The following is a 21,613-nucleotide window of genomic DNA, read 5'->3' on the forward strand; positions in this document are numbered from 1 at the left end:
TTGAGGCTCCTGTCATCTTGCACTTTAGGTAGTAGTTTATTTGTGTGCTCAACGGATGTAAATCTCTACAAAGTCAGCATGTGTAACTCATTGTTCAGATGTATGTATATTAGGTAGAGGTACCACAAGAGAGACCCTCTTAAATATGTGATTTCTTAATATGTATACGATTAATTGATAGTTGATATATGGGGTTGTCTTGTCTTCATTTTAATCTTTTCTCACTGCTTTCTTATTTCTTCACTTCCAATGTTGTATCTTCCTGCTTTGCACCATCTCTGGCATTTGGCAGCTCATGCAGTATAGCAATTCAACTTGCTAACCCAGCGGAAAACTATTGCATAATTCTGGGTTTGTTGTCCGTTGTTCCATGAAAGCTGATTAAATCACTGCCAGAGTCAATACAGAATAAAGCAATGTGAGGACAGAGCTGGAAGGAAGGTGGATGTGGGAGGAGCATGACTTAAAAGGTTCTTAAATTTAGGCTGTGGAAAAAACCAAAACCAAAATACTCAGGTTGTCTTGTATTTCTCCCTTAAGTAAGCCAGAAGGCTTGAAATTCCTGCATAGGAATTTCCATTGTTTCCCATCCCCTTTTCATCTGTTCCCAGGTAATAACGAAGCGCCAGTAGCTGTTGTCCTTTCTGTTTTGACTGAGCTGACATTAGTAACCCTTTTCCTCTATTTGTAGATTGTGACTGCTGAAAGATTAAAAGAAAAAAAAAAAAAGACAAAGGAATGTCTGTTCCTCTTGCCTGGTGCTTTTAGATAAAGTAGTTGTTAACCAATACTAACTGTTGCATAACTATGTAATGGTAAACTCAAGCTAAAATGCAGTTTATCAGCTTTTGGGCATATAATATGATGACCTAAAGAGGAGTCATCTAGACAGGTCCAGAAGAATTATTAAGTAGAGTTTTTTTGAGCTTTTCATTTTATGTGGTTGAAGAGGGTTTTCCCCCTTCTTGGACAAAATCTGGCTAATATTTGGTAGTGTATTGTCTCACAAATGTAGTTTTCTCATTCACGACAATTTATTTTTCCTAAAGCTGTTTGAAATCACTGACATTCTTAATTTGGACCTAAAACGAAGCAGAAATTTGGCTTGTGTCCAGTACTAGTGCTGATAAGACCTAACTTAATTTAGATGTGCCATTGACATAGTTCAGTGCTTCTTGAACTTTGAGTAACGTGAAATGCAAAGTGTTTTTTATAATTCAAGGCATGAAAACCTTAAGTTTTTTAAAAGGATGTAGTACTCAAACACCCCAAGGTACTTGGGAATAGCATTCAGGCTTATACATCTTCACAAAATAAGAGTTACATGTTGAGTTAAATCGTGGGAGGGGCATAGGGAGTGGTGGATACATAGAGAGAGTTCCCAATTTAGAAATAAATACTTTGTTTCTTGTATCCTGGATAGATCTTACCCTCGATGCCTCCTGCGCTGTATTAACTACCTTTTGTTTATAATTGTTCCTACAGAAACAATGTAATAGAGCCCAGCAGAGGTAGGCCAAATGCTACCGGAGAACTCAAAACCCTTTTTCAGAGATTACCAATAAAATAAAATAAAGTAAGGTTGATTATTGCAGGCTCATAAAACAAATTAAATGGTTGTTTGTGGTCAAAACCCTCACAAATTTAGAAACTGAATTTTTATTGTACTATAGTTTCTTTTCTGGGGAAGGTGATACACGTGTCTGTGTAGTTGTGTTATGTTCTCCCTGTACACAAGATGATAGTGATTTAATTTGCATAACATACACCTGCTATAAATACTTCTTTTAAAGTAAATGTTGAAAGCATAGAGGTTATTTTGTACTGGAGAGTGGATTTGATCCTGTCTTGATACAAAGTGACATTTGAAAGATATAATACTTCTTTCCAGCATCCTTTTGCAATGGTTACCAAATAGCTACCATTACTAGTTCTACCGTAAAAACCAAGCAAACAAACAAATACCAACCACCAAACAGAACCTCAAGTAGCAACAAAAAATCCAACTCCTTGTTCTGTAGTGGCCTAAGTTGCTGTAGTATGTGCCCGTGCTTGCCTTCGGTACCATAACATGTAATCAGAGTATGACTATCAGAGCCATAGTTCAATATATATGAATAGAACAGAATAGCTGGAAGGGGCCTACAATGACATTCAAGTCCAACTGCCTGGCCACTTCAGGTCTGACCAAAAGTTCAAGCATGGTCTTAAGGGCATTGTCCAGACACTGACAGGCATGCGGCATCTACCACCTCTCCAGGAAGCCTGTTCCAGAGCTTGACCTTCCTCTCAGTAAAGAAATGTTTCCTCCTGTCAGGGTCGAACCTCCCCTGACAGACACAGCTTTGATCCGTTGCCACACATCCTGGCACTGGGTACCAGGGAGAAGAACTCAGCACCTCCCTCTCCAGTTGACCTCCTCAGGAAGCTGGAGAGAGCAGTGAGGTCACCCCTCAACTGTCTTATCTCCAACCTTGGCAAACCCGGTGTCCTCTGTTGCTGTTCTATTTATGAAATGAAATTACTTCAAGGCCACGTCTTTATAGGATGCCTTTCAAGCAAAATTATGAGCATGGTGTGTATTAAAGAATGTGTCAGTAGCTGTTAGGTCTGTTAGGTTACAGTAGCAGAAATGTAAATAATGGAAGCTGAAGAAAGCAAGCAACAAACTGTCTTAATCTAATTGTTCCAAGTACATGCTACCACTTTTAAATAAAATTAGATTGTTCAAAAAAATCCATAAACAGATGACCTCGAAGTTGCAAAGCTGTAGACTTTCAGGGTTAGATTATAAGTGTATTCAGCTTTGGCATAAATCCCATTCATGTTTTGGGAAGACTAACACTGGATTCTGTAAAATATCAGACTCAATCAATTCTATCAGTTTGGACTGTATTTTGGAAATCAAAAAATAGTTCAGAATAAAGATATTTTGAAATAGAGATTAAGGTAAATCTTGGGGAATACAAAACAATACTGTACTGTGATGCAGTCAATGTGCTGCAGGGAAGGGATGCCATCCAGAGATACCTTAACAGACTGGAGAGGTGGGCCCATGAGAACCTCATGAAGTTCAACAAGGCCAAGTGCAAGGTCCTGCACATGTCGGAACATCCTCAAGCACAAATACAGGCTGAGCAGAGAATGGATTGAGAGCAGCCTTGAGGAAAAGGACTTGGGGCTGTTGATTGATGAGAAACTCAACATGACCAGACAATGTGTGCTTCAAGCCCAGAAGGCCAACCATATCCTGGTCTGCATCAAAAGAAATGTGACCAGCATGTCGAAGGAGGTGATTCTGCCCCTCTACTCTGCTCTGGTGAGAGCCCATCTGGAGCACTGCAACCAGCTCTGGGGCCCATAGCATAAGAAGGACATGGACCCATTGGAGAAGGTCCAGAGAAGGGCCTTGAAGATGATCAGAGGGCTGGAGCACCTCTCCTATGAAGACAGGCTGAGAAAGTTGAGGTTGTTCAGCCTGGAGAAGAGAAGACTCCAGGGAGACCTTCCAGCAGCCTTCCAGTATCTAAAGGGGCCCTGCAAAGAAAGCTGGAGAGGAACTTTTTACAAGGGCACATAGCGATAGAACAAGGGGTAATGGCTTTAAACTGAGAGACAGTAGATTTGGATTAGATATAAGGAAGAAATTCTTCACTATGACGGTGGTGAGGCACTGGAACAGGCTGCCCAGAGAAGCTGCGGACAGCCCATCCCTGAAAGTGTTCAAGGCCAGACTGGATGGGGCTTTGAGCAACCCGGTCTAGTGGAAGGTGTCCCTGCCCATGGCAAGGGACTTGGAACCAGATCATCTATAAGGTCCCTTCTAAGCCAGACCATTCCAGGATTCAATGATATTCTGCACTTAAGCTTTTATATTACTGTCCTATGAGCATATGATTTCATTAAATTCATAGGTATGCACACACCTCTTTTACAGATCAACTACATAGACAAATGTTTTGATAAGCTAGCTTATTTTATTTTTGTTTGCACTTGTTCCTTTGAAATGTCTTGATGATAGGCCTACCTTGTGCTCACAGGAACACAAGGGAAGAAATCTAGATTCTGGTTCCTCGGGGAAGCTGTACTGTTTTCTTCTTTTCTTTGGAGCTATAAAACAAATTGCTATATTATTGCTTTATGAACTTTGATCTGTCATCTGTATTGTCAGTTGTTGCTTTGTCCTTGATATCAAAGGCCACAGAAAGTGAAGATACCTACTTCTGTTAGTAGTTACTACTAGAACTAGTACTGCTAACTGACTGAACACTATAGCAAGATGTATAGTTTTAAGTTGATGTTAACTGTGAGGCCTTCCTGTTTTCTGTGACTTTCTTAGAGTTATTTCTGTACTATTTTTTGCATGTAAAGGCTATTTGTTCCATTTTTCCCTTCTACCCAATTTCAAGAGTTTCACAGCAGACAGTTTGCATGTTTACCTTTGTATGAATAAAATCACATTATTTCATGTGTAAGACTAAGTTAAATAATAGTCACGCTCAAATGAAGTATTCAGAAGCTTTTCAATTTCCATATGAATTCCCAATGCTACTGACTTCAGACATCACTTTTGGCCTACATGCCTAACTGTTGCCGAAGTTCTATATTTGTCACCCCCCACTTTATATTCTTAGGTAATCTAAAAGTATCATTAACATAAAGTTTGTTTCTTTTGTTTTCTTTATAGCTCTAACATGTGCTATCAATGAGAGAGGAATTTCAGCAACCAATGTAATATAATGGAGTTTTTTTAAATGACAGTCTATAAGTAACCTTTTCCTGACACTTGGGTTAAAAAAAAAAAATCATCCCCTTTCTTCTGTAGAATGATTTGATTTACAAGATTTGTCAAGATTTTGTGTACACTTGCTATGTTAGTATGAATTTCATGTCTTACAATGCTATCTTAAGAGCACTTATTTTTTCCATTAACATTTATTACCTACCTCAGTATTGACATATCACATTAGATTGATATACTGTCTTTTAATTCCATAATCTTAAAGATTTAGTGGTGTTGCTCTAATGTCCTGACTTAAACACTTATGAAAATCCTAACGTAATCAATTCATTTTTGGAAACTTTAGAAGATCATCCTGTAAGTGATAGTTAATGAAATGCATCTTTGTTGCGTTTTACTACAGATAATGCATTTAAATTAAGTCTTCCTCAGCAACCGAATGAAATAGGTGAAATTAAAAGGTACAAATGTGTTAACTGAAACAGTGATATTGAAATGCTGTCACAGAAGTTAGAGTGTCATTCAAAAGTGAGCAGTATAGTTCGGTGAGTTCAAAAAAATTCACAGTGAAGTCTGGAAACACTTAGAAAATCTACAAGACCTCACTCACCAATTTATTTTTTCTCCAGTACTTTGGAAAGACAGTTACACATAACTATAGGACTGCTGCCTCTCAGTGTGCTGAACTGGTTTACAAACAGCTTCATGCTTCAGTGGCTAAAGTGTTTCTGGCACATCACGTCTGATTTTAAAATAGCTGTCTTGTAGTATGCTCAGCAGCACAGATATGATCTCAGATAATAAGTCTTGTCAGTTTCTTGTGCATGAATTTACTTCTGGTAGCACCTTTTCTGCTGGCATCGCATATCTCCATGTAGTCTCGATATTTATTTATAATTTGTGAATGCTTTAAAATATTAATTTTCAACACCAGCATCCTATGTTCCTGCTAGCTTGTTTCTAAACCTGGAATGGGTTTGTAAGCATTTTGGGAATTGAACACAACTGGTTAGCATAGAGGAGAAAGGATTTCTGATGTATTCAGAATGGTTTTGCTGTTATGAAAAACCCGGTTATAGTGTAGTTCAGTTTAATTTAAATGTCCATTGTATTGGTTCTTTGTATTTATGTAACTGTATATTGTGCCTTCAAGCCACCACAGGCAATAAAAAAAAATAATACTGTGTTTTGAATGTCAGCTTTGGTGCTATCATTTTGTTATATCAAGATACAGGACTATATTATAGCAATTACCATTACAGTAATTTTAGTATTTTATCTTTACATATTTCTGTGAAATTTATTTTTATAACTTTCTCTTTTTTATATGTATTCTCACATAAACACATGCATAATGCAATTATTTACTTGGCCACTGTTTTTCAGTTTGTCAGTGGTTCATTGTCTCCTTCTTACCTAGCATGTTGTTGCAGCTTTCAGAGCACCAAAGCACCCAAGCAGAGGTACACAAGCAGGAATGCAGGCAGTGCAGAGCTCAGTCCTTGCTAGAAGATCAGTGAGCCTGCTGGTTACGCCTGTGTATCAGGGATTCACGCAGGCTCAGTTTATCACACTGATCTTTGCCTGCAGTAGAGCAGGAATTTCAAGGATGCTTGATAAGGTGCCTTTAAGACTTTCACATGTCTACGTTATCTATCTAAACACAGAGGTTCTACTTGTGAAACACACAAGGCTAAATAACAGTGAGTGTGATATATGTGTTTTTCTACACCCCAGCTGCAGTTGCTTGAGCATATTTACAATTCTCATCACCAAGCTTCTATTATATTCCCACAAACAGTGTAGCATAAAATTAGAAAATTATCAATTTGTTATCACCTATTTTTCTTATAATCCCAAACAATAAGTGTGGAGTACTTGGTCAGTGGCTCAACTTTGAAAAGCTGTATTTCAATTCTGTTCAAAAAGTACCACATTTTATTTTGTCATGTTTGGAAAATGAGAATTGTCTAGGTGATCCATTAGCACTCTTTTCTCTTGCACATCCTAGCGTATATCCATATGTTAAATTGTCTGTAGTTATTTGATAGCAAACCTATTTTTTTTCTTTGCTATAGTATAAATGTCTAATATTTCACCAGCTAAACATCTCAACAGTAACTAAGGACCTGAAAAAGAAGTAGCAAAGTTGCATTTTCAGAAAGTAAGACTAAGGATTTGTCTAAAAAAGACCCAAACTTAAAACTTCAAGATGAAGCTGAAGCTTATAATAAAATTACCATCCAGGCTAACTTTACAACTCATCCAGGTATCAATTTTAGCACTTTAATTCTTTCACTTGCTTTGTTCAAGGTGTTGATAACCATGGTGCAAATTACTACTATATCTTCTATTAAGAAGTATGTGTCTATGGCTGTTTACAGTTGTTTTCTACTTTATTATTCTGTGACCATCAGTATCTCTGAGAGATATCTAATATCTGTAATGGAAACCAAATTCAGTCTTTAAGTAGAAGGAACTTTTGAGCTTTCTGATTCGTGTCTTTACTGAAGAAAAGATTGCAGTCTTTAGTCATTATGTATGCCTGTTGTGGCTGGCTGAGTTGTGTGCAGACTGGCCAGAAAGTGCCTCTTGCTTAGCAGGGAATGTGCATGAGAGTACATCTGGAGTGCAGGGAAGTAATGGCTTAGATAAACATTATGTAATTTGGCTAATAACTGGAGGTAGTGTTGTGGAGGAAAAGATGCACATGGGCTGCACAAAAGAGGACCTTGAGCTAATAATGAGTGTTGGGTGCATAAATAAAAGTAACATATAACAAATCTATAGGTGTAAGGTGTCATATGGACTGATAGATATTGATTCACAGTTCTGTTAAGATTGCTAAACCTCTTCTACCCCACAATCCTCAGAGGCATAATGGACACACATCTTGCAGCAGAAATAACTTGGAACTGATGCATGAGCTTCCTTTGTCCTGTGTGATAGGAGAAATGCATGTGACTTTTGGGTTTCAGCTCAGTGTAACACCTTAGATATTTGGTAGTTCACACTCTCCCTGCTCTTCCCTAGGAACAACACAGTGTAGGATTTAGGATAAAAACATTTGTCTATTTAGCAGAAAGATTCTTTTTTCCTCCAGATGTAGTCAGTGAATGTGCATAGAAGTGAGCTTCCATTGCCAAAGTGAGGTGAAATTTGCTTCTACCCTAGTTGTTTCATGGAGCTTTGTCATCGACGACTTTAACTTTAGATTTTGGGGTTTCTTTTAATTCTTCGTGATGACTGTTGGATGTGGGGGTTTGTTTTTGAGTGGTTTTAGTTGAAAACAGTTTCTAGGTGGGAGTTAGGTCTCCAGACCGTTGCCTGTCTTCTCTATGCCTTGTGCACCACCTAGTGGATTCTTTAAAATGTCCCTCCAAAGAGTCATCCTTTTACAGGCCCATAATAGCAGTATTTGCTTGTTTCCAAAAGTTAACTCTCACCCTACTTACTATGTCTACTAACAAAACGTTTAAATTCATGCCTTTTTGTTTAGGGTCATTAAGACGCATTTTGTTTAACTTTATTAAGAGTTCTTACTTTAACATATGGCGTCAATAATCATTAGTGGCAGTCTAGTTTTAATTTAGTCTTCACCAATTATAGAGAATCAGGAAGGACAGCACTTTCAAAAGTCTTAAATACTGTTTGCATGAAACCATGTGAAAAGAACTCATTAAGACTTGGCAGTGAAGATGTTTTCACAGTTGAAACTACGCCTTGATATTCTTTCTCACCCTTGCTAAGCATCATGCACACAATCAGGTTTAGTTATTGGCTTTTAAATTCTGTAAGTTTAAATTTGAAACTCAGTTCTGTTTACTACAGGCAATGTGTATTACAAATTATTCCAATAGTTCATATATGCATTATTTTTCCTTAAGCAAAGATCCTTTCACATTTAGTAACTTTCGTACAAGGTGATGACACTGTTTGCAGTTATGAGGAACGTATAAAGTACTCCAAGTAGAATTTTACTGAAAGAACTAAGCTTTTTCAAAACAAAAAAATAGATACCAGAGAACTGAGGCAAAGTTTTCCATTGTCAGGAAACGCAGAAAATGTGTGTTTAACTAGCCAACCTTGATTTTTTGTTTGTTTGGTTTTTTGTTTGTTTGTTGTTTGTTTGTAATGTACAGGTAAGGCAGGACCTGTTTTCTGTATGTGAAAAAAATCCAAATCAAATCCAGATCAATAGAAAGATTCTGCAAAAACTTATCAAGAAATGAATTACCTACTCTCAGAGGAGAAAAAGCCTTCACAAAACCACATGTCAGAGCAAAACCAACAGCACAGCCTGAAAATGAATGACCTGATGTCAGAATTGAGCAGTACTAACTGGAGGATTTTGCTTATAAAATTTGCCGTAGGGTGTAGCTGCATTCAATTGCATGAATTTATAAAGCTTTAGGACCGTTTGCAATTTTTGCATCACTCAGGTGGTTCAGTCTTTGTGCAACATGGCCTTTTTCCATCTTTTTCTCTCTGGCAGGATCTAGAGCTAGCTGTGGACATGCTGTGTTGGCAGTTGCACTTCCCCCCCTCCACACACCCTGAGAACTGGTGTGGCAGTTGCACTGGTAGCTGCACATCCCCCCCTCGGAACTGGGGCCTTCCATGGGGCAGCTAATGGCTCTCTTTGTGGAGACCCAGAGTCGGTGGGCAGGGTCGTTAGCAGAGGAGGGGCCAAGAGCACCCACAGCCCAGAGAGGCTGAGAAGCTTCTCGAAGGCCCACACTCGAGGGGGCGGGGTGTAGAGAAGCCGAGAAGCTTCTGGAATGCCCACAGCCAGATGTGATCAGACTATAAATGGGGTTCCCGCAGGCGACTCACCTTTGTGTGGTCTCCTCGGACTGCGAGTCTGTGATGCTGCTGGAGTCCCTCCCCTTAGACGGAGAAGCCGTCTAAAGTAACCTCCCGGGATTGGGAGCGCCTCACCTCCGCATGTGGGTGAGTGATAAATTACTGAATATATGCTTCAATAAGTCCTTGCCTGGTAGGCAAGTGTACCTTCCTCGTCTGGGGCAGACGAGTGTACCTTCCTCGTCTGGGGCAGACGAGTGTACCTTCCTCGTTTGGGGCAGACGAGTGTAAGTCCCGGCCGCAGTAGGCTAGTGTTTATCTGTTATAGGCAAAACGGGGCAGAGAGGGCTCTGGTTTGGTTTTCTTGTGAGTGCGTATATGCACGCTGTGGATCCTCATTCTTATTTCGCTGCACCCCAAATAATTTTCTAACCTAATATCCAAACCTGCATCTTATGTTATCAGAGTGCTTGTCACCTAGACTTATATTTGGGATGCCTCCATGACACATGGGTTCTGTGAAGAATACTCTTTTTCAGGATTTTCAGATACTGCTTTGTCATCAGGTTTCAAAAGAGGAGATGATGACTCAAGGTTGCTGGTCTAACAACTCCATATTGATCAGCCGCCTCAGAACTTTTTTCAGCCTTCTTTCCACTAAGCATTGGAAGAATTTGCCTCTATTTTTTTTCCTTCCCCCTGAAGATCAGAAAGGAAAAAGGTAGTCCCTCGAAGTATGGTTTCTCTGAATTCATTCATTTTAGCCTCCAGTTATCTGAGGAACATCACATTCACTGGCTTCTCATTCTGATTACTGCACTTCACCTAAAAAGTTTGGCTAATTATATAAAAACTTCTCACATCTCCTTCAAACGTGGATTCTGGTTGCTTAGCATCTTGTTTCTACTTTGCATTTCTCACTAAGGTATTATGAGACTTCTGTTTTTCTAAATCTTTCTGTAATCCAATTATTCACCTTTGGAAATACTGAGTTTTATTTTCTGCCAAAGAACCCTTGAAAAATCTCCTCTGTTTTGGCCATTCCATTCTGACATCAGGCAGGCATCAAGAATAACAGGTATTATTTTGCCTTAAGTAAATTATGATAAAGTGTGAACTTGGAATTCTTATTTTGCTGCCCCCTGGTTGGTAATCAAGCATAAAACCCATCTTTCTTTTCCCTTCCCATCTTTGTGGTCATTTCAAAACAGCAATCTCTTGCATCTGTCTTGATTCTCTGGTCATCGTTTATCATTATGATGTTTAGATACATTTGTTTCAGCCATGTAAATTACGAAGACTATAAACAGACATGCATTCACTTGTGTATATAGTGGGTTTTTTTAAAAAACAAAGAAATAGCCCTGCTGTTGCTGTTGCAAGCTAATTGTAGCTCCTGCTTTGTGAAAATTGACACTCTTGGCAGGAGAGAATATCTTTATGGTAACCCAAGATGAAATTGACTTTGTTGACTTCAAACATTTTGTGTTCTCTGTTCAGTCAAAGATTTCAGTTATAGTTCACACATGGTATTTTGGAATAGAGATAGGAAGTGTGCTTTTCTATTGGCTGTTTTAACACTATGAGCAGATTGAGAGATTAAAATCTCAGGAGCGATAGTGCCATATCCTGCACTAAAAAACATATCTCTGTCTTCTCTTGTTCCTTGATTTGTGAGCTGTACAAGTAAATCTTCTGGACTTCTGAACTAGGTAAATGGGTGGTCGTCCGTTCCATAAGGGAAAATATGGATATGCTGACAAGAAGCTCTTCTCTGCTGGGTGAATATCAAAACAGTTTTTAAATTTTTTAAATAATAGTTTATATTTAATATAATCATTTGTACATAACAGTTTATTACAATATTTTAATAACATAGTTTAGCATTTATATTTATTTTTCTAAGATCTTAATTAAAATTGAATATTTAAATATTATACATTTAAAACAATTTTGAACACGTTTTATGAAGTGAAAGTAGTTGGAAATACCACTTAATATTTAATTAATGAAAATACATGCAATTGCCTGTAATGGCTGCTGGAGCTCACTGGGTTTTCATTACTGCTGCAAAACATGAAACAAGGAAGCAGTGCTCTTTGAGAGAGAGAGAGAGAGAGGGAGAGTTTTATATAAAACCATTCACATAACTGCAGAGGAAGAAGAAAATCATCACATTTACTTACATGGTGTAGTTCTCTGATTCAGTGGTGATGCCGAACTCTCTTGAAAACACTCACAAACCTTTTTTCCTTAATTTGTTTTTAAATATCCTCAGACTGCTTTGAAATAGCAGCTGGATCAATTTCTGGAAAAGAACACCAGTTTGAAGTCTTTTAAATATGGAAGAAAACACAGATGTTTACAGCTTAAAGGTGAGTTTTAAAGATACTTCTTCAGTAGTATTTTAGGTGTAGACAGCAGTCAAAGGGTGATAGTATTTAACTGTTGACTTTGATCTCTCACTCAAGTAAGCATATTATTTATTATTTAAACCTAGCTTTTAGCTGATGCTTGCTTATTTCCTGAAGTTCTGTAATAACTAATTTAGATTTGCTTAGCACCAATGAGGGTAATAGAATGAGAAAACACAAGACTTCTGACTCTGAATTTAGGAATAAATTGTGTTCAAAACTAAGCTGTGTATCATACGGTGTTTTTTAGCCTTGTGGTTTAGGTAACCAAGTAAAACAAGCAATAAGTTTCTTTTACCTGACTGCATGTATTCACTTCCCATTTTTTCTCTTAAGTGTCATGGAACCATCAAAATGGGGAAAGCCAAAACAGTACATCTTGCCATGATAATTTCATCCCTCTCTATATTCCAGAGTCAAGCTAGGATCACAGAAAACGCATACCAATTGTTGAGGGTTTACTCTATAAGGATAATGGCTAATACACCTCGCCAGTTCTTGGAAACAAGATATAAACTTGGTAATAAGTGTGTACAAGGGGAACTCTTGTGTAAACTCAAGGAGTCTGTTTAGTATCCAATCAATCTGCTTTCATTGTATTTTTCTCAGAAGAATCTCCTTTTCTTGTGGATATGTATATATAAAAAGTAATTATAAAGTAAATTAAAGGACTTGGAAATCCATGAAATATTTAACTAAACAATATTTGCTAAGTCAAATATAAACTCGTGCCTTGAAAGATGTCTTAAGCAGTTGTGTACACTGCTTCAAATGGCGTTATAAACATCAGTGAAGGGAATCATATGCATTTTTAAGGTCTTAGTTTTGGATATAGAAAAAAATGTGACAAAGGTAGTAAGAGTTGTACTTTGTATACTTTAACTCCAGCTGGCTTTTGTATTAAAGAATAGGATACTTTTTTTTTTTTCTTTCTATGAAATAGGAAGATTAAAATTGTTTTCACGTGGTGGCAGACTTCAATGAAGTCTAGCTAATAAAAATGTCTGAATGGAAATTCTAATGACATTTTTTCCTTCAGGAAGACTCGTTTTTTTGGAGTGTGGGTAACAGTTTTAAATGTGTGGAAAGAACAGTAGAAAAATATAAAGCATTTTTCAAAATTCTAACTACTTTTTACCTCAGAAAAGACCGACCTTTTGGAGAAGAAGTTGAAGAAATATAAACTGTAACTTATCTTAGTACTCTTTGCATATGTGATATATGGTGTGTGTATTGTTCTAGTCAAGCCTGTGCCTCCAAATCAGAAGACAGTTCCTGAAACTGATTGGTTAGAATAAATTATATAGATTTCAGTCCATAAGGCCTTGAAGCATTTTACAAACTAAACAAAGTAGTTTTCAGATGCATCACTTCATTACTTTTTAGTAAATGGTAGCTGTCCATTCTAACAACATAGCTACAATAAGTAAACAGCTTTAAAATAGAAAGTGAATTTGATTGACAATGAATACTGTCAGGAGAAGACTGAAGATAAGAGTACATTTAACTGTATTGGAATTTAACTAAAATATTCTGTAGCTGCATAGTTACATAGTTGGTGGAAAATGAAGTACTTGGTTATGATCAAGAAAAATGTTATTGAAACTTTTGGCATGAAATTCCAATAATTTCTGTAGGATGCATCCAGAAAACGGATGTTTGAATATTGTAGGAAATACTAAAGGTTATTTAGAACTGCAAAATCAACAGGTTAGAAATGAAAACATTAGCTTGAAGGAATGGCTTCAACACTGTGATAAACTTGAGGCACCTTAAAAAACGTGGCAGTCACAGGTACACTTCAAGTCCTAAGCATAAATGAAACACACAAATAAGAAGCCTATTTTTAAGTCTCAGCAGTCATGTTTGACTGAAAAATTTCAGTTTGTCCAGTATTACGACATGGTAGTGACTTGCTTTCTCTTCCAATTCTGTTCCATAGCATGAGGCTGTGTGTCACTCTGCCTCTCTCAGTGTGTATTCATCCTGCTGGTGAGACCCCTGTAGTGCGAGAGTGACTAGGGGACAAAAGGCATACTTGGTTGCTCTGGCTAAAAATGTGCCTAATGTTGTGAAAGCCAATTTATTCCATCTCTCAGTAATGAGGTAGGTGGTAGAATGATTGGAGGCAGACAGGGATTTAATACAAAAAGTTGGAAATATTGAGATGAGACAGTGGGGCAAAGAGGCTTTGAGGAGGAAGAGGACAGATTTTTAGCAAAGGAGAAGCTGTTAACTTCTAAAAGTACAAGAATGTACAATCAGCATTCAGAAAGATGTGTTACGAGTATTGTTAACACCATTTTTCTCTGTTTTATTCCTTAAATAAGTGATAACATGGAAGAAAGCATGGGTGGGGTTCTGAGGAAGAATAGTCTGCCCCAGAAACTGGCACAGGACCGTGGCGCAGGCATTCAGGCATGCCAGATGTTAGAAGGTAGCAGCAAACCAGCACTCAGTGTCTTGTCAGAGGTTTTAAAAATAAGGATATCCAACAAGTGGTTCATCAGTCAGATTTTTCAAAGTGTCAGCTTTGAAACAGAATGTTTGTTTCCTCCGTAACTTTCTTACAGCCCGGGCACAGCTTGGGTCACTTGAGTTAATTGCAGGGCTTTTCTTGGCTAGTTGGGATCTTACTCAGCATCTGTCTCTGCAGGTATTCTGCTGTTGGTTTGCCCACGGTCAATCTGTCCTCTGCTCAGGTAGGTCAGATAAGAAGAGGAAAAAGGAGGGCAGAAACTTGCAGTTCTGCTTCATGGCCTGTGCCTTAGGCCAGTAGGTTGGAATATAATAAACCATAAGAATCAGAGGAGACAACAGCCTTGTTTACTGTAGCATTGTTTCTAGATTTAAACCTGCGTAAAGTTAGTGTTTTAAGGCCAAGTGTAATTTCTGTAGTTCTGGGATAAATCAAATCTAGAGAAATGAGATTTATCCATGGAAGGTAGGTACTTCTAAACTCATGTGAAGTGATACTTGGAGGGTTTTCCTAATAAAGACTTCTGTCAAGGAGATTGTAGATCAAGTGTTTTACAAAACAAACAAACAAAAGCACGAATTATTGCTGGGTTTCATGTTTCTGCTGGAAATAGGTTCTCCTTTTTTGTCTACCTGGTGACGGTCAGTAGGTCAACTGAAACTGGACTGGGCTGTGTGCTGCAACAGTACAGCTAATCAGGTGCTGTGTATGCCTGTCAACAACATGAAATTTTACGTCCTCATTGAGGTGTGAATGATCCACATCTATGCATTTATTTTTAAGTCAGTGGTATAGAGTGGACAGTATTGTACTGCTCAGTAGAAATACACCCTGCAGTAGAGGAAATCTGTGCATGTGCATAAACCTCTCCCTCCTGCTGCCCTCCCCCATATTTTTGTTTAGAAGTAGCAGCTGAGGATATAGGGGCTGCTGCTGTGGGTGGATGCTGGGTGCTGCAGCAGGGACGGGTGCCAAGCCAGGCTGTCAGGTGGGCTGACAAGCAACACGTGGACAGGTAGTGTCTGAGGCTGCTGATTGGCTTGTTGAAGGAGTATGGATGTACTTCAGAATACTCAAATAGCTATAAAGACAGTTTTTCAGATTTTAAAATAAAGCTGGTTTAATCAAAGCAAAATCTTTACTTATATAAAAGGTGGTGATAACCTGGAAGTGTGTGTATGGAAAGCTTCCACTGGCATTTTGCAACAGCTCTTACAGGACTGAGCAACTCATTTGATAAAGTGTATACTGTTCTCCCAGATGCCAGTGCATCTGCCCTTGTGATAAGAAAAAAGCAAATCCCTTAACTCTGTGCTTGTTTACACATTTTCTTTTTCACTGATGCATGCAGCAGTAGTTGCAAATTAGCCAATTCTGGTGCTGCAGGAGTTCTGTCTTTTCAGAAAAAACTAATGTGTTTTGTATGTTATAGACAAGCTTTCTATCTTTTGAGCAACTTTATGCTGATTCAAACCAGTAATAGACACTTCATGACAAGTTTGTAAGTTCTTATTGAAACACCTCATTTTATACCATCAAAAGGTTAACTTTAGGCTTGAACAGATGGCCTTCTATTAAATGCATAAGCCTCAGGCTGCTTCTTGTGTGCCTTCTCTACCTTTGCTGTGACCAGCTTTCTCTGTTCCCCTGTTTTCTGAAGTTTCCACTACTTTGCCTATTTTTGTTTGGGTTTTTGTCCTCATACCCTTTCTTTACTCCATTCCAACTAATCCTAGCTTTCTATAAGTATTTCTAATAAGCCAGGAGTAAAATACAATAGGAATATAGCATTTAGCTTTTGGCATCTACCTCTTTCTCACCAGGAAGGAAAATGTGATGAAAAGCCCATTGACATCAATAAAGATCACAGTTTTCTATTGTAATAGGTTTGGATGAGGCTTTAGCAAAGCTCCAGATAATGCATCTAACCTCGCTCGTTAATGGTAATTACACAGAATTTACTTTAAGCCAGGTCAGTACTTGCCTCTTAGCTCCTAGGTTAAAAAAACCCCAAACAAACAACACAAAACACCAAACCAAATCAAAAAACAACAAACAAACAAAACCAAACCAAATCAAACCAAACCACAAAAACCCCCAAACAAAACCAAAACCAACCAAACAAAAAACCCAAACACAAAACTGAAACCCAAACACACCTAAAACCTGAGTCAGTTAGCCCATCCAAGCATTAGGCCTCCTTCAACACTTCAGTAAATTAGCTGCAGGAATCTGCCTCTCAAAACTCTGGTTCTAGGGCAGGGACCTCATACAGAGCCATACAGTTCTTATACGTCTGTTCCCCTTCATATGTCCATACCTTCATATCTCCATGAAGGAGGGAGAAAGAGGTCTAGATGGTATCAGCCTCACCTCCATCCCTGGAAAGGTGATGGAACAACTTATTCTGGACATCATGTCAAAGCATGTGGAAGAAAAGAAAGTTATCAGGAATCATCAGCATGGATTCACCAAGGTGAAATCCTGTTTGACCAACCCGAAAATCTTCTATGATGGTATGACCTGCTGGGTAGATAAAAGGAGAGCAGTGGATGTTGTCTACCTTGACTTCAGCAAGGCTTTTGACACCGTCTCTCACAACATCCTCATAGGCAAGCTCAGGAAGTGTGGGCTGGGTCATGATGGGTCATGAACTGGTTGGATGGCAGAGCTCAGAGGGTTGTGATCAATGCTGCAGAGTCTGGTTGGAGGCCTGTAGTTAGTGGGGTTCTCCCAGGGGTCAGTATTAGGTCCAGTCCTGTTCAACCTATTCATCAATGACCTGGATGAAGAGACTGCACTGTCAGCAAGTTTGCTGACGATACCAAACTGGGTGGAAGAGTTGACACACCAGAACGCTGTGCTGCCATTCAGCGAGACCTGGACAGGCTGGAGGACTGGGCAGAGAGGAACCTAATGAAGTTCAACAAGGGCAAGTGTAGGGTCTTGCACCTGGGAGAGGAACAACCCCAGGCACCAGTACAGGTGAGGGGTGGACCTGCTAGAAAGCAGTGTTGCAGAGAAGGACCTGGGAGTTCTGGTTGACAACAGGTTCACCATGAGCCGGCACTGTGCCTTTGTGGCCAAGAAGGCCAATGGTATCCTGGGGTGTATTAAGAAAAAGTGTGACCAGCAGGTCGAGGGAGGCTATCCTCCCCCTCTACTCTGCCCTGGTGAGGCCACATCTCGAGTACCGCATCCAGTTCTGGGCTCCCCAGTTTAAGAAGGACAAGGAATTACTGGAGGGAGTCCAGCACGGGCTACAAAGATGATTAGGGGTCTGGAGCATCTTTCTTATGAGGAAAGACTGAGAGAACTGGGTCTGTTCAGCCTGGGGAAGAGAAGGCTGAGAGGGGATCTTTTCTATACTTATAAATATCTGAAGGGTGGATGTCAAGAGGATGATACCGGACTCTTTTCAATGGTACCCAACGATAGGATGAGGGGCAGTGGGCACAGACTGAAGCACAGGAGGTTCCATCTAAACATGAGGAAAAAATTCTTTACTTTGAGGGTGACAGAGCACTGGAACATGCTGCCCAGAGAGGTTGTGGAGTCATTCAAAACCCGTCTGGACACACTCCTGTGCAATCTGCTCTGGGCGTACCTGCTTTAGCAGGTAGGTTGGACTAGATGATCTCCAGACATCCCATCCAACTCCAACCATTCTGTGATTCTGTGATTTTTTACAGGAAGTAAAAATTATTTGGATACCCTTCATGTTGATGCAACCAAACGTGCTGGTTTGACTGAAAATGAGTCAATTTTCCTTCATGCAGTTAGAAAGATTTTCATAGCTAGCATGGTCATTGTTTGGATTTAGTTTGAGAACAAGATAATGTCCCAGCACAGAGCTAATGTTTTTAATTGCTCTGGTCTGAGAGTCAAGGCCTCTGAGCTCTGCCCACAGGTGTGAGGCAGCTGGGAAAGGGGGCGTGGATGGGACAGACCTCGACTGACATCCAGACTGACCAATAACAATATTCCATGCCATTAGAGTCATGCTTCATATTTAAGGAGAGTTGGGATCTTCTGGCTTGCTTTGAGATGTGTCAGAGCCAGGACAGAGACCTGTTTGGAGGAGTTCTGTTTGGGAGTTTCATTAGTTCAGCCTTTTGCCATCTTGCCACTTGCAGAGGCCTTTGGGCCTTTCTGGTTTTTTGTCTGTTCTCTCTCCAGGATTGGCTGTTTGGACCAGGGTGCTGCTGCCTGGGACTGGCTGCTCAGTGCAGATGGAGATCGTGAGGAATTGCATTGATTATCTTTTATTTTATATTTTATTTCCATTTTATTTATAGTGTTATTTTGTTATTAAACTGTGTTTATCTCAATCCACAAGTTTCTCTTTTCCCTTTCGATTCTCTGCCCTATTCATGGGTGGGAGGGGGGAGTGAGCGAGTGGCTATCGTGGTTATATTGCTAGCTTGGGTTAAACCACAACACCATAATAACTAGAAAGGATTTGAAATTTAAACTATATGTAGAGCTTCATTTAATGAGATTTGGATGCAATGGTGTTTTAGTGAATTAAATAAAAATATATATTAAACTCTCTAATACTCAAGCCAATACTAAAGAAAATTTGTGAAACTACTGTATTTGTAATAAAAAGGTCTGAGTGTGCATGAAACTCATGGCAAATGCAATTGCAGATGGAGTGGCCATCAAAGGCAAGTTTTAGGCTTTCTTCCTAGAAGGCAGACAAGTGGTGGTTAAAGAAGAAAAAGAAGCAAAAGCATATGACCTACTTTACCAACACAGAAGAGTTCAAGACATTACATGAAAACAGACACTCTTTACATTCCAAATATAAATGTAGAAATACCAGAGGAAGTATCTGGGACTGGATCTAGACCTTATAATATATAATAAAGGGAGACTCTTTTTGAGGACTAAATCTAATCCATTAGTTCTCTAAGCCTACATACTATAAATGGATTGGGTAATGTAAGATAACATCATTCTTTGTGCTACTCGTCAATTTAGCTTTGGCTTTCTTTTTGATTCTTATGTTCCTGAATAATGTTGTAATAATCTACAATGCTGGAGGCATCAAATTATATCATTATATTATAGTATAGTATAGGCCTGTAGGTAGTAACCTGCCTTGATCTGTAAGGTGCTCTGAAGAGCCATTGACTCATCTCAATGTGTTTCGCAGCTGGACAGGGAGGCTGATGGCTCTTGGAAGATCTGTGACAAGGCCCCCTTTTCTCTGAGCTACTTGGGTTCCCCTGGCTGCCATCACGCCTTTGTGCTCCTTCGTGTTTGTGAGGACAAGCTTTTTAATCACAGAACAAATGATAGAGTTGCTGGACAGTGACTGGCTACAGTCACAGACAGTATGAAAGCTGATCGCTACTTAATTTGAAACCTTGGAAACTGCCCTTCTTTTCCTGGCAGTACTGACTCCACTGCTTTAGCTGTTCTAAATGGTGAATGTAAACCAAGATTTTCTTCCTTAGTTTACAATAAACTGGCATCCTGCCAGTCTACTGTCACTGTAGCAACCAGTTTACTTGTCGAATATCAACTTAAATAACTGTCAACTATAGCTACTGGAACAACCCTGCCTGCACTTGGTTGTTTTTAGTATTCAAATACTGTCCTTTTCAGTAGCAACTGAAGTCAATCTTCTATACTAATATTATGTATGTTTAAAATCCATATTGAGGCCATTTTACGATAGACAAAAAGTGGGCAAAAAAAAGTGGGTGAAATACCAGTATTTGTAAATTGTTGACCAGAACACAACTCTTAATTCTTAACTGCTCTTCTAATTTCTTTTCTTTCCTCAGCTTTCTTAGTCTAAGAAAAATAAAGGACAGAAGGAAAAAAAATAACAGGATGAATAAAATAAAAAGCTAAAAGGCATAGCGCATAGGTTACTTCAGACAATAAAAAATGCCTTTACTGAATTTGCTTCAGTTCCCCTACCTGCCCAACTCTATTATCAGTAGAAAAATATCTGATACAATTTATCTTCAAGAATGGAGGGATGGTTAAGGGCATGAATCACTCTTGAGCTAGTGAACTTCGGAAGCTTAGCAAAATTATTGATGCAACAGTAAAAGTAGCAGATCAAACAGACTTGATGCTGAAATATTTTCTAAATCCTGCTTGTTTAAAAACAGTTGTATCTGAAGTTTAACAGTTCATTTTAAAATGGAGAGATTGTATTTAAATGTCAAGTACATGGACTATTTGTTTATATTTTGTTTAAAAACCTCAAAATAATAAAAGATAAGGGTAATGCACGAAATTTAACTGACAGCTCTGTGTGGAACTATAGAAATACTACAACAACTAAGCTGCTTTCAAATGATCCCAAGCAAATGCATTGCTATAATATACTGCATATATTTTCTCTTGAATGCTTGAATGGATGACTTCAAAAGACTCACAAGCTCTAGTAAAGGCACTACTTCACTGAAATAACTTTCAGGTGAATACATGGCATTTTCTTAATAAGCAACTCACTGGTCAAATATATATTAGCATCAAATATATATTGGCATTTGTTTAAAAATAAATGTCAGTCTCGATATCTGGAGTTAATTCATGTTCCACAACATTGTGCTTAGAATTTCCAGGCCCTGCCCTTTTTTTCGGTAGTCATTTAATAAAGGCAATGATGGCAAATTCTTATTTTTCTGTGTGACCCTCAGTTAGACCCTCAGTTCCTCAACTGGAATTGCTTCTTGACTATAAACAAAACTGCCTTAGATGAAGAATGTAGTCTCATCCACTACTATAAAAGCACTTAATTAGATGATCCCTCGTACAAAAGCTACTTAGCTGGGTCACTCAGAGAAAATATATCATGCTATCCAATTTCTGTTCCACACACAAAATTCTCCTGGTATTACAGTGTTCACAGAAGTCAAGTAAAAATGGGATTCAAACCCGTAATTTCTATAGTATCATCTACTATCAGGGATTGTTACAGAAAAAAATCGCCTTCTTGCCACAGTAATACATAAAAGATGGTAACAGTTTTTTATTATCATTCCAATGAGGCTGTAAAACTGATGCTCCAGTTGACTAGCTTACCTGCCTTGAAGAGGGAAGACACTCCTGTGCTAGCTGGAATCAAGATCTGTGTGATTCACTCCAGCAGCCCAAGCTAGCTATTCTTTCCTATTGTACCTGCCACTCCTTATATTCCCGCAT

At 38.8% G+C, this 21,613-nt stretch overlaps 1 protein-coding gene across 7 annotated transcripts in view; it reads right to left on the reverse strand.

Moving 5' to 3' along the window:
• The window catches only part of TPPP (tubulin polymerization promoting protein), a 109,296-nt gene that overhangs the window by 24,008 nt on the left and 63,675 nt on the right, over positions 1-21,613 (reverse strand). For 4 of the 7 annotated variants that reach the window (XR_010605732.1, XR_010605729.1, XR_010605731.1 and 1 more), the window contains one exon: positions 11,734-11,855. The gene's annotated coding sequence lies outside the window, so the exon portion shown is untranslated. Of the gene's footprint in view, positions 1-11,434; positions 11,645-11,733; positions 11,856-21,613 lie in introns of those variants that run through there. The other 3 variants (XR_010605730.1, XR_010605727.1, XR_010605726.1) reach the window with 1 other exon arrangement.

Source organism: Caloenas nicobarica, chromosome 2 (assembly GCF_036013445.1).
Source record: "Caloenas nicobarica isolate bCalNic1 chromosome 2, bCalNic1.hap1, whole genome shotgun sequence".
In the NCBI taxonomy this organism is placed as follows: domain Eukaryota; kingdom Metazoa; phylum Chordata; class Aves; order Columbiformes; family Columbidae; genus Caloenas; species Caloenas nicobarica.